General features: G+C 40.0%; 1 long non-coding RNA gene across 1 annotated transcript in view; it reads left to right on the top strand.

Annotated features, from left to right (window-relative positions):
- Positions 1–15,914, top strand: part of LOC138405265 (uncharacterized) — a 121,985-nt gene that overhangs the window by 39,802 nt on the left and 66,269 nt on the right. The gene's annotated exons all lie outside the window — the stretch shown is intronic.

The raw sequence follows: 15,914 nt of genomic DNA on the forward strand, positions 1-15,914 counted from the left end.
CATTAAGAAAAGAAAGCTGAAGTGGATTAGCATTATCCTTATCTTTCTTTCCTTTATCGATGTTTAAACCCATTTCTCTAGTAGGTTGTCTCAGCAGTTTTAACACAACTCTTATTTATCAATTTAAACTCCCAATTTGTTCAACAAAATACAAAATTTGGAAGACCAAAGTTATGCTGATATGGGAAAAGACATTTAGAAATTCCCTAATTTATTTTAATCCGTTCTTTCTTTTTAATTTCCTTTTGTTAAAAATTTGTTTTTAGGATTTAGTCTTTCTTAATACCCTGAAAAAGCCAATTATACCCCTAATATACTTAAGTTTACTTAAGTTTACTTAAATTTACTTACCTTTACTTACCTTTGGCGGTTGAGAACTTCTCTCACTCTCTCTTTTTTTTCTCTCTTATTAAAGCAGATTCATTGCAGTGTCGAGATTATCCTGGCTCAGGTCTCAGTCCTTCAGTCCCAGTCACATCTCCAGTGCAAAACTCTATTTACTATATTATATCATAGTTTGTTAAATCATGAGCTCGACGTCAGAACCCAATATAACAAGTGTATTAAAATCATCAAACACTCCGTATATTTCTATTATTATATCACGTACATATCAATACTCCTTAACTCTGTGACCTCCTCTCAGATCACCAACCTGTTTATTCTAATAACTACGTGATCTCCAAGATCATCAACAGGCTTATTCTATATTAACTCTGTGGTCTCCAAGACCACCCGTGACCTCCAAGATCACCCGAAGCTTCCTTGATTCTACATCCAAACCTTGCCATTCAGACACGTCTGTCACTTACCCTGTGAGAGAATCGTTTCCCTTCTGAATTTGTCTTCCCAGAAAGACAGTGTCTCTGTGCTACTTGGTCCGCCGGATCACAGCAGTGAGAGCACTCTTTGGTTCTCAGGCATCAGGCCCTCACGTCTCTACCCTCTTTTGTCAGGGAGGTTGAGGTCAGAGTCCCAGACTCCCTGCGCAGTTTTACCTTTCAGCCTTGAGATCCAGAGTGTCCTCTCACACGAGTGATCCTGCCAACAACGCCAAATGTGGTGGCAATTTCTGTGAAACAAGCACAAAGTCAAACACTTCTTTCTGAAAGTTTAATTCAGCATCTGCAGATGGACTCATCAGTACACATCACCTGAATGACATGCACAAATGAGCAAAGAACATAGGAGAATCTGTGTTCTTATAACTCTCAGCCCCCTCCCACTAAGCATGCAAAGGTATTTATTACCCTCCTGTAGTTTCACTCAGTGGAGGAGACATCCTGGCCATTTGTTTACATGTTCTGTGGATGACCCCCCCTGTGAGATCCCAGTTGTTTGATCCCAATCAGAGATACAATCATGAGAAGCCATAAAGATTTGGTTTCTCGAGGCCATACAACTCAAGTCTCTTAAGCCACCATCGTAAACCTTAAGGTTGCCCTTTCAGATAAACAATTTGGTGAACCATTTGGTCAGTCATCCACATACATGTCTGCTAATGCAATTAAACATTCACAAATGTAAAAATTTCCATTACATTTCCCCCCTTTGAGCATTTCATGCTCACTAAACAACTATCATTTTTAGACAAACGCATCATCTTGAAATTGAGAATTTCATTCTAGATGAGGGCCCGGAAATTTAAGATATCCAATTGCATTCTTGATTAAAGTACACAAATAGTACACAATCAATACACCAGACCAACAACACTTAAATACAAACAAAAATCTGAATCGATGTCAAATATTCCAATGACACATTTTTCACATTTAAAATACACTATGACCACCAATTCCATGCTTCAGGAATCTGTGTGTCCTTGTTCTTTTCCTCAAACAATAGGCAATTTAAATGAAAAACAATATGCATCAAATTGTCAGATGTATGTATGTATGTATGTGCAGCAATCAGATCAGATTATGTGACCAACACCTCCTTGGCTGGTGAGCATAATGTCCAAAGCCATCCTATTTCGCAGAGCCATATTTCTGAGGCCCTGAATATTGGGAGAAACAAAAATGAAAACCCAACCCCCACTAAGTACAATCCCATCTATTCTGTGTGTTGTTCGCACATTTCCCCACCATGGGAAGAGTCCCTCAAATCCTTTGAAGACACTTTCAATGTGGAACACTCATATCTTCATAATAGTGAGTGCAATCTGTATGGAAGTAAGTGAGGTTAGGTCTCTCATTGATGATCTTTCCTCGCAGTTGTCTTCATGGCTGCATACCATGAATTGACTTCAGGCTTTGTCAGTTCAAACAAGAGTTTCCTTTTTTTTTTTGCCTATGATGCTCAGTTTAGTTTGGTGTTGTTCTTCCTGCCAAGGTTTCACCTGCCATAGCAATGTTGGCAGGACGATGATGACTGTGAGCAAGGACAGGGAACACATCTTTTCCCTTGAACTGCATCCCAGTCGTCCCATCAGGTGTCACTTTTTGTCTGTCTGCGTCATCGTTTATCAGCAGCGTCACCCTAGCCAACCCCCTAATCAATGTGCCGCCTCTTCGTGAGATTGGAGACGTGTGGTCCTAGAGATTTCCACCCCCTCCTTGCTCGCGGACACAAAGCAGTTGAAGGCTGAGGTGCACTCACTGACATCAATGCACGCTGTGTTCTGAAGAATCCACTCCTTGCTCAGGAACCTCCCTGCAATGGCTTGGATACATCCAAGTTGATCTTTCAGCAGCCTTCACTGCCATCTATTTTGCCAGGATTTTGGTAGGGCTTCCTTCACCTATCTGTGGATCTCAAAAAGCATAGGGGACAGGTTGCACAATAAAACATTTCCCTGAGCAGTGCCTTCGCAACTGCTGAAGAGTCCTGTTTAAATGTGGAGAAACACACATGTCAATAAAATCAAGACAGTATTGCTTTCCCTCACTTTGTTCTTCCATAAAATCCCTCAAACAGTTCACTTTATATAATCTGGATTCCTCTTTGTATATTATTATAGTACCAATTATATAACTCTAATGAAAATTTAAAAATAATTTGTGAGTCATTTGTGAGTTTGACAATTCTTTTGTAAACCAATATATCTGTATCTCTTCCTACATTTGGCATCCCCCCTTTGACACTTGGTTCTGACCATGTGTCAACTATGAGGAAACAGATATCTTTCTAAACAGGATTTCCTATTTGTTCCAGACCAAAATGTATAGCCACCAAACAATCCACTTTCCTTCAAACAGTTTTTTTGTTTGTTTTTAACTGAGCTGCCCTTATCTGCAGCTCCTTTAAATCTGTATTTAAATGTTAATGACCCATCAAATACATTAGGTGTTAATGACCTATCAGATTCAGAAACGCCTCGGACAAGCAGACTGTGCTTTGCTGCAGCTTTTGCAGCAGCTTCTGCTCTCACATTCCCCTGTGAAACTGAAAAGTCTTTAAAAAATGCTTCACATTTGCAGAACGCAATTAGTTTGAATAACAACACAGCATCAATCAGAACAGCAACCAATGTATGGTAGGTAATGGGTTTGAGAATTTCCCTTTAGCCAAAAATCTGCCAAATCATATACCACTCCCAATGCATACCTGCTACCAGTGTATATGTTGACACCTGTCACTTACATATTTGCATTTCTCAATCAATGCAACCAATTCTGCAGCTTCTGCAGAATAATGTAATGAGTGATTCAGCCAAATTTGTCATACAAAGTTGTAACGTCAAAACCCACTTGGCTTCTACCAGTTGCTGGATCTTTTAATGCTGAGTCGTCCACAAACAGCTTCATATCTGCATTTATCAGCTGTACTGTATCTGAGTCACTTAGCTTTTGAAAAGTGTTCAGTCTGACAATAATAAATTCCACAGTCCTAATTGCATTTATCACTGCAGAAATCTTTTGTGATTTACCTCTAAACCTCTGATTAAATTATTTTTATTATTGGGATCAGATGTTTTTTCCCTTCCCATAACCCCTTTTGGTCCAAAGTTCCAAAACTTTCAATACCAATTGTTTTTGTTCTCCTTTGCTTAATAGAACATGGAGATCAGAATTTGATACCTTAAACAATTTGTCCAGTGAGTCAATCTAAGCTACTGAGACAACACAGTGATTACTGTTCTAGTATAACCAACCTAACCTATCGTTAATCTTTAATCTAACTTTCTCTATCACATTCTTTAACTACTTACTCTAACCTTCTCTACCATCCTTTGTGTTAGGATAACATCTGTAATTACATCTGGGTGAGTACCTCAGCATCTCACAAGAAAGTGTTACTTACAGAGGTGAGGGAAGCGTTCAGAATCTTCCATTGATATGCATATATCAAATCCTCTAGTTACATCTACGCCTTGTGATGTTAAAATTAGCATATTACTCAATGAACACATGAAATCTCTACCAATAATATCTATCAGCCAGCGTGGTGACAACAAAAATTAATGTTTAAAATTTCCTTAACCTCATTTTTTTTTTTAAAACAATGGTACAGTGTATCTCTCTAGCACTGTCGTACCTGTTGCTTCAATTGTTTTAAAACATCTCTAACATTCATTTTTGGAGACTGATTCTGTTTTCACCTGAATCTACCAAAAATGTGATGTCTTTACCATTTACTTTGATTGTGTGTTTTTGCATATATGCATCAGTTCTAACAGTAATTCATATGGTGTGCGTGTTACAGTGCTCTTACGAATTTGGTGAGTAGGTTGAAACTTTCTCTCTGTCTCCGCGTCTGCACCAGATGAATCCTTCACTGTCCCCAGCTCCACCGCTACTCAATCGCACTATGTGTATTGGTTCTCAGGGCAATCCCTGATCCAATGTCCAATTTTGCCACATTTGAAACAAGCGTCAGTTCTTCCACGTCCCCTTCCTCTCCCTCCATGACCTTTCTTGTGCCCGCAGACTTGGTTTTGATATGCTGCCAGCTGTGCCATTCGCAGTCCCTCTGTCAACTGCGTTGCCTTTTTCTTTTTCTTGCTGTTCAAGAGTTTTTCTGCATAATCAGCATTACCCCATGCTGGATTCACCATTCTCCGCTCCTGTGCAGAGACGGATCTTGCCACTTTCGAATACTGAGTCCCCATCTCAGTCATCAGCAGTCTTTGCTGTTCAGTGCTGGTTCCAGTTGCACTGCATACCGCTCCCCCACTTAACACTTGTGGGAGAGATGAAGTGGTAGGTTCTTTCATATTGGTGAATGTCCATGGTCTGTAGATCAGCTGAGTGTTTCCATCTCCTGCAGCCACCTCCACCATCGGTGCTTGCATTCAAATCATAAATTGCCTCCTTCCCGGTGCGCCGTGGAGTATGTGCTGCCACATATGGAGTGGTGCATGATGGAGGCCTGTCCACCTCCTCTGCTGCAACAAGCTCGAGGTCTGGATGGAGGTTAGGGACGGCTGGAGCTGCCGCCTGCGCCCTCTGCACCGGTAGCAGCTGAGTGTCCTGCTGGTCATCACACTGCACCGCTGCTGGCTGTGGTTGTCCTCTCGGTGGAGCTGAGTCCAGATCAGGGTCTAGTCGGACACACTGAGACTTGGAGATTAGTTCAATCCCTACCTTTTGTAAACTGTCCCTGATATTCACTTCAGTTAACCAAAATTCACACGCTCCAGTACAAATATCCCTACATTTCTTTTTTCCTTCTAATTTGTCCTCACTAACTCGTTCCTCTCTAACTCTTTCCTCTCTAACTCTACGCTTACCATCACTTATTAACATATACTGAACATTAAGAAAAGAAAGCTGAAGTGGATTAGCATTATCCTTATCTTTCTTTCCTTTATCGATGTTTAAACCCATTTCTCTAGTAGGTTGTCTCAGCAGTTTTAACACAACTCTTATTTATCAATTTAAACTCCCAATTTGTTCAACAAAATACAAAATTTGGAAGACCAAAGTTATGCTGATATGGGAAAAGACATTTAGAAATTCCCTAATTTATTTTAATCCGTTCTTTCTTTTTAATTTCCTTTTGTTAAAAATTTGTTTTTAGGATTTAGTCTTTCTTAATACCCTGAAAAAGCCAATTATACCCCTAATATACTTAAGTTTACTTAAGTTTACTTAAATTTACTTACCTTTACTTACCTTTGGCGGTTGAGAACTTCTCTCACTCTCTCTTTTTTTTCTCTCTTATTAAAGCAGATTCATTGCAGTGTCGAGATTATCCTGGCTCAGGTCTCAGTCCTTCAGTCCCAGTCACATCTCCAGTGCAAAACTCTATTTACTATATTATATCATAGTTTGTTAAATCATGAGCTCGACGTCAGAACCCAATATAACAAGTGTATTAAAATCATCAAACACTCCGTATATTTCTATTATTATATCACGTACATATCAATACTCCTTAACTCTGTGACCTCCTCTCAGATCACCAACCTGTTTATTCTAATAACTACGTGATCTCCAAGATCATCAACAGGCTTATTCTATATTAACTCTGTGGTCTCCAAGACCACCCGTGACCTCCAAGATCACCCGAAGCTTCCTTGATTCTACATCCAAACCTTGCCATTCAGACACGTCTGTCACTCACCCTGTGAGAGAATCGTTTCCCTTCTGAATTTGTCTTCCCAGAAAGACAGTGTCTCTGTGCTACTTGGTCCGCCGGATCACAGCAGTGAGAGCACTCTTTGGTTCTCAGGCATCAGGCCCTCACGTCTCTACCCTCTTTTGTCAGGGAGGTTGAGGTCAGAGTCCCAGACTCCCTGCGCAGTTTTACCTTTCAGCCTTGAGATCCAGAGTGTCCTCTCACACGAGTGATCCTGCCAACAACGCCAAATGTGGTGGCAATTTCTGTGAAACAAGCACAAAGTCAAACACTTCTTTCTGAAAGTTTAATTCAGCATCTGCAGATGGACTCATCAGTACACATCACCTGAATGACATGCACAAATGAGCAAAGAACATAGGAGAATCTGTGTTCTTATAACTCTCAGCCCCCTCCCACTAAGCATGCAAAGGTATTTATTACCCTCCTGTAGTTTCACTCAGTGGAGGAGACATCCTGGCCATTTGTTTACATGTTCTGTGGATGACCCCCCCTGTGAGATCCCAGTTGTTTGATCCCAATCAGAGATACAATCATGAGAAGCCATAAAGATTTGGTTTCTCGAGGCCATACAACTCAAGTCTCTTAAGCCACCATCGTAAACCTTAAGGTTGCCCTTTCAGATAAACAATTTGGTGAACCATTTGGTCAGTCATCCACATACATGTCTGCTAATGCAATTAAACATTCACAAATGTAAAAATTTCCATTACATTTCCCCCCTTTGAGCATTTCATGCTCACTAAACAACTATCATTTTTAGACAAACGCATCATCTTGAAATTGAGAATTTCATTCTAGATGAGGGCCCGGAAATTTAAGATATCCAATTGCATTCTTGATTAAAGTACACAAATAGTACACAATCAATACACCAGACCAACAACACTTAAATACAAACAAAAATCTGAATCGATGTCAAATATTCCAATGACACATTTTTCACATTTAAAATACACTATGACCACCAATTCCATGCTTCAGGAATCTGTGTGTCCTTGTTCTTTTCCTCAAACAATAGGCAATTTAAATGAAAAACAATATGCATCAAATTGTCAGATGTATGTATGTATGTATGTGCAGCAATCAGATCAGATTATGTGACCAACACCTCCTTGGCTGGTGAGCATAATGTCCAAAGCCATCCTATTTCGCAGAGCCACATTTCTGAGGCCCTGAATATTGGGAGAAACAAAAATGAAAACCCAACCCCCACTAAGTACAATCCCATCTATTCTGTGTGTTGTTCGCACATTTCCCCACCATGGGAAGAGTCCCTCAAATCCTTTGAAGACACTTTCAATGTGGAACACTCATATCTTCATAATAGTGAGTGCAATCTGTATGGAAGTAAGTGAGGTTAGGTCTCTCATTGATGATCTTTCCTCGCAGTTGTCTTCATGGCTGCATACCATGAATTGACTTCAGGCTTTGTCAGTTCAAACAAGAGTTTCCTTTTTTTTTTTGCCTATGATGCTCAGTTTAGTTTGGTGTTGTTCTTCCTGCCAAGGTTTCACCTGCCATAGCAATGTTGGCAGGACGATGATGACTGTGAGCAAGGACAGGGAACACATCTTTTCCCTTGAACTGCATCCCAGTCGTCCCATCAGGTGTCACTTTTTGTCTGTCGGCGTCATCGTTTATCAGCAGCGTCACCCTAGCCAACCCCCTAATCAATGTGCCGCCTCTTCGTGAGATTGGAGACGTGTGGTCCTAGAGATTTCCACCCCCTCCTTGCTCGCGGACACAAAGCAGTTGAAGGCTGAGGTGCACTCACTGACATCAATGCACGCTGTGTTCTGAAGAATCCACTCCTTGCTCAGGAACCTCCCTGCAATGGCTTGCATACATCCAAGTTGATCTTTCAGCAGCCTTCACTGCCATCTATGGATTTTGGTAGGGCTTCCTTCACCTATCTGTGGATCTCAAAAAGCATAGGGGACAGGTTGCACAATAAAACATTTCCCTGAGCAGTGCCTTCGCAACTGCTGAAGAGTCCTGTTTAAATGTGGAGAAACACACATGTCAATAAAATCAAGACAGTATTGCTTTCCCTCACTTTGTTCTTCCATAAAATCCCTCAAACAGTTCACTTTATATAATCTGGATTCCTCTTTGTATATTATTATAGTACCAATTATATAACTCTAATGAAAATTTAAAAATAATTTGTGAGTCATTTGTGAGTTTGACAATTCTTTTGTAAACCAATATATCTGTATCTCTTCCTACATTTGGCATCCCCCCTTTGACACTTGGTTCTGACCATGTGTCAACTATGAGGAAACAGATATCTTTCTAAACAGGATTTCCTATTTGTTCCAGACCAAAATGTATAGCCACCAAACAATCCACTTTCCTTCAAACAGTTTTTTTGTTTGTTTTTAACTGAGCTGCCCTTATCTGCAGCTCCTTTAAATCTGTATTTAAATGTTAATGACCCATCAAATACATTAGGTGTTAATGACCTATCAGATTCAGAAACGCCTCGGACAAGCAGACTGTGCTTTGCTGCAGCTTTTGCAGCAGCTTCTGCTCTCACATTCCCCTGTGAAACTGAAAAGTCTTTAAAAAATGCTTCACATTTGCAGAACGCAATTAGTTTGAATAACAACACAGCATCAATCAGAACAGCAACCAATGTATGGTAGGTAATGGGTTTGAGAATTTCCCTTTAGCCAAAAATCTGCCAAATCATATACCACTCCCAATGCATACCTGCTACCAGTGTATATGTTGACACCTGTCACTTACATATTTGCATTTCTCAATCAATGCAACCAATTCTGCAGCTTCTGCAGAATAATGTAATGAGTGATTCAGCCAAATTTGTCATACAAAGTTGTAACGTCAAAACCCACTTGGCTTCTACCAGTTGCTGGATCTTTTAATGCTGAGTCGTCCACAAACAGCTTCATATCTGCATTTATCAGCTGTACTGTATCTGAGTCACTTAGCTTTTGAAAAGTGTTCAGTCTGACAATAATAAATTCCACAGTCCTAATTGCATTTATCACTGCAGAAATCTTTTGTGATTTACCTCTAAACCTCTGATTAAATTATTTTTATTATTGGGATCAGATGTTTTTTCCCTTCCCATAACCCCTTTTGGTCCAAAGTTCCAAAACTTTCAATACCAATTGTTTTTGTTCTCCTTTGCTTAATAGAACATGGAGATCAGAATTTGATACCTTAAACAATTTGTCCAGTGAGTCAATCTAAGCTACTGAGACAACACAGTGATTACTGTTCTAGTATAACCAACCTAACCTATCGTTAATCTTTAATCTAACTTTCTCTATCACATTCTTTAACTACTTACTCTAACCTTCTCTACCATCCTTTGTGTTAGGATAACATCTGTAATTACATCTGGGTGAGTACCTCAGCATCTCACAAGAAAGTGTTACTTACAGAGGTGAGGGAAGCGTTCAGAATCTTCCATTGATATGCATATATCAAATCCTCTAGTTACATCTACGCCTTGTGATGTTAAAATTAGCATATTACTCAATGAACACATGAAATCTCTACCAATAATATCTATCAGCCAGCGTGGTGACAACAAAAATTAATGTTTAAAATTTCCTTAACCTCATTTTTTTTTTTAAAACAATGGTACAGTGTATCTCTCTAGCACTGTCGTACCTGTTGCTTCAATTGTTTTAAAACATCTCTAACATTCATTTTTGGAGACTGATTCTGTTTTCACCTGAATCTACCAAAAATGTGATGTCTTTACCATTTACTTTGATTGTGTGTTTTTGCATATATGCATCAGTTCTAACAGTAATTCATATGGTGTGCGTGTTACAGTGCTCTTACGAATTTGGTGAGTAGGTTGAAACTTTCTCTCTGTCTCCGCGTCTGCACCAGATGAATCCTTCACTGTCCCCAGCTCCACCGCTACTCAATCGCACTATGTGTATTGGTTCTCAGGGCAATCCCTGATCCAATGTCCAATTTTGCCACATTTGAAACAAGCGTCAGTTCTTCCACGTCCCCTTCCTCTCCCTCCATGACCTTTCTTGTGCCCGCAGACTTGGTTTTGATATGCTGCCAGCTGTGCCATTCGCAGTCCCTCTGTCAACTGCGTTGCCTTTTTCTTTTTCTTGCTGTTCAAGAGTTTTTCTGCATAATCAGCATTACCCCATGCTGGATTCACCATTCTCCGCTCCTGTGCAGAGACGGATCTTGCCACTTTCGAATACTGAGTCCCCATCTCAGTCATCAGCAGTCTTTGCTGTTCAGTGCTGGTTCCAGTTGCACTGCATACCGCTCCCCCACTTAACACTTGTGGGAGAGATGAAGTGGTAGGTTCTTTCATATTGGTGAATGTCCATGGTCTGTAGATCAGCTGAGTGTTTCCATCTCCTGCAGCCACCTCCACCATCGGTGCTTGCATTCAAATCATAAATTGCCTCCTTCCCGGTGCGCCGTGGAGTATGTGCTGCCACATATGGAGTGGTGCATGATGGAGGCCTGTCCACCTCCTCTGCTGCAACAAGCTCGAGGTCTGGATGGAGGTTAGGGACGGCTGGAGCTGCCGCCTGCGCCCTCTGCACCGGTAGCAGCTGAGTGTCCTGCTGGTCATCACACTGCACCGCTGCTGGCTGTGGTTGTCCTCTCGGTGGAGCTGAGTCCAGATCAGGGTCTAGTCGGACACACTGAGACTTGGAGATTAGTTCAATCCCTACCTTTTGTAAACTGTCCCTGATATTCACTTCAGTTAACCAAAATTCACACGCTCCAGTACAAATATCCCTACATTTCTTTTTTCCTTCTAATTTGTCCTCACTAACTCGTTCCTCTCTAACTCTTTCCTCTCTAACTCTACGCTTACCATCACTTATTAACATATACTGAACATTAAGAAAAGAAAGCTGAAGTGGATTAGCATTATCCTTATCTTTCTTTCCTTTATCGATGTTTAAACCCATTTCTCTAGTAGGTTGTCTCAGCAGTTTTAACACAACTCTTATTTATCAATTTAAACTCCCAATTTGTTCAACAAAATACAAAATTTGGAAGACCAAAGTTATGCTGATATGGGAAAAGACATTTAGAAATTCCCTAATTTATTTTAATCCGTTCTTTCTTTTTAATTTCCTTTTGTTAAAAATTTGTTTTTAGGATTTAGTCTTTCTTAATACCCTGAAAAAGCCAATTATACCCCTAATATACTTAAGTTTACTTAAGTTTACTTAAATTTACTTACCTTTACTTACCTTTGGCGGTTGAGAACTTCTCTCACTCTCTCTTTTTTTTCTCTCTTATTAAAGCAGATTCATTGCAGTGTCGAGATTATCCTGGCTCAGGTCTCAGTCCTTCAGTCCCAGTCACATCTCCAGTGCAAAACTCTATTTACTATATTATATCATAGTTTGTTAAATCATGAGCTCGACGTCAGAACCCAATATAACAAGTGTATTAAAATCATCAAACACTCCGTATATTTCTATTATTATATCACGTACATATCAATACTCCTTAACTCTGTGACCTCCTCTCAGATCACCAACCTGTTTATTCTAATAACTACGTGATCTCCAAGATCATCAACAGGCTTATTCTATATTAACTCTGTGGTCTCCAAGACCACCCGTGACCTCCAAGATCACCCGAAGCTTCCTTGATTCTACATCCAAACCTTGCCATTCAGACACGTCTGTCACTCACCCTGTGAGAGAATCGTTTCCCTTCTGAATTTGTCTTCCCAGAAAGACAGTGTCTCTGTGCTACTTGGTCCGCCGGATCACAGCAGTGAGAGCACTCTTTGGTTCTCAGGCATCAGGCCCTCACGTCTCTACCCTCTTTTGTCAGGGAGGTTGAGGTCAGAGTCCCAGACTCCCTGCGCAGTTTTACCTTTCAGCCTTGAGATCCAGAGTGTCCTCTCACACGAGTGATCCTGCCAACAACGCCAAATGTGGTGGCAATTTCTGTGAAACAAGCACAAAGTCAAACACTTCTTTCTGAAAGTTTAATTCAGCATCTGCAGATGGACTCATCAGTACACATCACCTGAATGACATGCACAAATGAGCAAAGAACATAGGAGAATCTGTGTTCTTATAACTCTCAGCCCCCTCCCACTAAGCATGCAAAGGTATTTATTACCCTCCTGTAGTTTCACTCAGTGGAGGAGACATCCTGGCCATTTGTTTACATGTTCTGTGGATGACCCCCCCTGTGAGATCCCAGTTGTTTGATCCCAATCAGAGATACAATCATGAGAAGCCATAAAGATTTGGTTTCTCGAGGCCATACAACTCAAGTCTCTTAAGCCACCATCGTAAACCTTAAGGTTGCCCTTTCAGATAAACAATTTGGTGAACCATTTGGTCAGTCATCCACATACATGTCTGCTAATGCAATTAAACATTCACAAATGTAAAAATTTCCATTACATTTCCCCCCTTTGAGCATTTCATGCTCACTAAACAACTATCATTTTTAGACAAACGCATCATCTTGAAATTGAGAATTTCATTCTAGATGAGGGCCCGGAAATTTAAGATATCCAATTGCATTCTTGATTAAAGTACACAAATAGTACACAATCAATACACCAGACCAACAACACTTAAATACAAACAAAAATCTGAATCGATGTCAAATATTCCAATGACACATTTTTCACATTTAAAATACACTATGACCACCAATTCCATGCTTCAGGAATCTGTGTGTCCTTGTTCTTTTCCTCAAACAATAGGCAATTTAAATGAAAAACAATATGCATCAAATTGTCAGATGTATGTATGTATGTATGTGCAGCAATCAGATCAGATTATGTGACCAACACCTCCTTGGCTGGTGAGCATAATGTCCAAAGCCATCCTATTTCGCAGAGCCACATTTCTGAGGCCCTGAATATTGGGAGAAACAAAAATGAAAACCCAACCCCCACTAAGTACAATCCCATCTATTCTGTGTGTTGTTCGCACATTTCCCCACCATGGGAAGAGTCCCTCAAATCCTTTGAAGACACTTTCAATGTGGAACACTCATATCTTCATAATAGTGAGTGCAATCTGTATGGAAGTAAGTGAGGTTAGGTCTCTCATTGATGATCTTTCCTCGCAGTTGTCTTCATGGCTGCATACCATGAATTGACTTCAGGCTTTGTCAGTTCAAACAAGAGTTTCCTTTTTTTTTTTGCCTATGATGCTCAGTTTAGTTTGGTGTTGTTCTTCCTGCCAAGGTTTCACCTGCCATAGCAATGTTGGCAGGACGATGATGACTGTGAGCAAGGACAGGGAACACATCTTTTCCCTTGAACTGCATCCCAGTCGTCCCATCAGGTGTCACTTTTTGTCTGTCGGCGTCATCGTTTATCAGCAGCGTCACCCTAGCCAACCCCCTAATCAATGTGCCGCCTCTTCGTGAGATTGGAGACGTGTGGTCCTAGAGATTTCCACCCCCTCCTTGCTCGCGGACACAAAGCAGTTGAAGGCTGAGGTGCACTCACTGACATCAATGCACGCTGTGTTCTGAAGAATCCACTCCTTGCTCAGGAACCTCCCTGCAATGGCTTGCATACATCCAAGTTGATCTTTCAGCAGCCTTCACTGCCATCTATGGATTTTGGTAGGGCTTCCTTCACCTATCTGTGGATCTCAAAAAGCATAGGGGACAGGTTGCACAATAAAACATTTCCCTGAGCAGTGCCTTCGCAACTGCTGAAGAGTCCTGTTTAAATGTGGAGAAACACACATGTCAATAAAATCAAGACAGTATTGCTTTCCCTCACTTTGTTCTTCCATAAAATCCCTCAAACAGTTCACTTTATATAATCTGGATTCCTCTTTGTATATTATTATAGTACCAATTATATAACTCTAATGAAAATTTAAAAATAATTTGTGAGTCATTTGTGAGTTTGACAATTCTTTTGTAAACCAATATATCTGTATCTCTTCCTACATTTGGCATCCCCCCTTTGACACTTGGTTCTGACCATGTGTCAACTATGAGGAAACAGATATCTTTCTAAACAGGATTTCCTATTTGTTCCAGACCAAAATGTATAGCCACCAAACAATCCACTTTCCTTCAAACAGTTTTTTTGTTTGTTTTTAACTGAGCTGCCCTTATCTGCAGCTCCTTTAAATCTGTATTTAAATGTTAATGACCCATCAAATACATTAGGTGTTAATGACCTATCAGATTCAGAAACGCCTCGGACAAGCAGACTGTGCTTTGCTGCAGCTTTTGCAGCAGCTTCTGCTCTCACATTCCCCTGTGAAACTGAAAAGTCTTTAAAAAATGCTTCACATTTGCAGAACGCAATTAGTTTGAATAACAACACAGCATCAATCAGAACAGCAACCAATGTATGGTAGGTAATGGGTTTGAGAATTTCCCTTTAGCCAAAAATCTGCCAAATCATATACCACTCCCAATGCATACCTGCTACCAGTGTATATGTTGACACCTGTCACTTACATATTTGCATTTCTCAATCAATGCAACCAATTCTGCAGCTTCTGCAGAATAATGTAATGAGTGATTCAGCCAAATTTGTCATACAAAGTTGTAACGTCAAAACCCACTTGGCTTCTACCAGTTGCTGGATCTTTTAATGCTGAGTCGTCCACAAACAGCTTCATATCTGCATTTATCAGCTGTACTGTATCTGAGTCACTTAGCTTTTGAAAAGTGTTCAGTCTGACAATAATAAATTCCACAGTTCTAATTGCATTTATCACTGCAGAAATCTTTTGTGATTTACCTCTAAACCTCTGATTAAATTATTTTTATTATTGGGATCAGATGTTTTTTCCCTTCCCATAACCCCTTTTGGTCCAAAGTTCCAAAACTTTCAATACCAATTGTTTTTGTTCTCCTTTGCTTAATAGAACATGGAGATCAGAATTTGATACCTTAAACAATTTGTCCAGTGAGTCAATCTAAGCTACTGAGACAACACAGTGATTACTGTTCTAGTATAACCAACCTAACCTATCGTTAATCTTTAATCTAACTTTCTCTATCACATTCTTTAACTACTTACTCTAACCTTCTCTACCATCCTTTGTGTTAGGATAACATCTGTAATTACATCTGGGTGAGTACCTCAGCATCTCACAAGAAAGTGTTACTTACAGAGGTGAGGGAAGCGTTCAGAATCTTCCATTGATATGCATATATCAAATCCTCTAGTTACATCTACGCCTTGTGATGTTAAAATTAGCATATTACTCAATGAACACATGAAATCTCTACCAATAATATCTATCAGCCAGCGTGGTGACAACAAAAATTAATGTTTAAAATTTCCTTAACCTCATTTTTTTTTTTTAAAACAATGGTACAGTGTATCTCTCTAGCACTGTCGTACCTGTTGCTTCAATTGTTTTAAAACATCTCTAACATTCATTTTT

This window comes from Paralichthys olivaceus, chromosome 17 (assembly GCF_024713975.1).
Source record: "Paralichthys olivaceus isolate ysfri-2021 chromosome 17, ASM2471397v2, whole genome shotgun sequence".
Lineage (NCBI taxonomy): Eukaryota > Metazoa > Chordata > Actinopteri > Pleuronectiformes > Paralichthyidae > Paralichthys > Paralichthys olivaceus.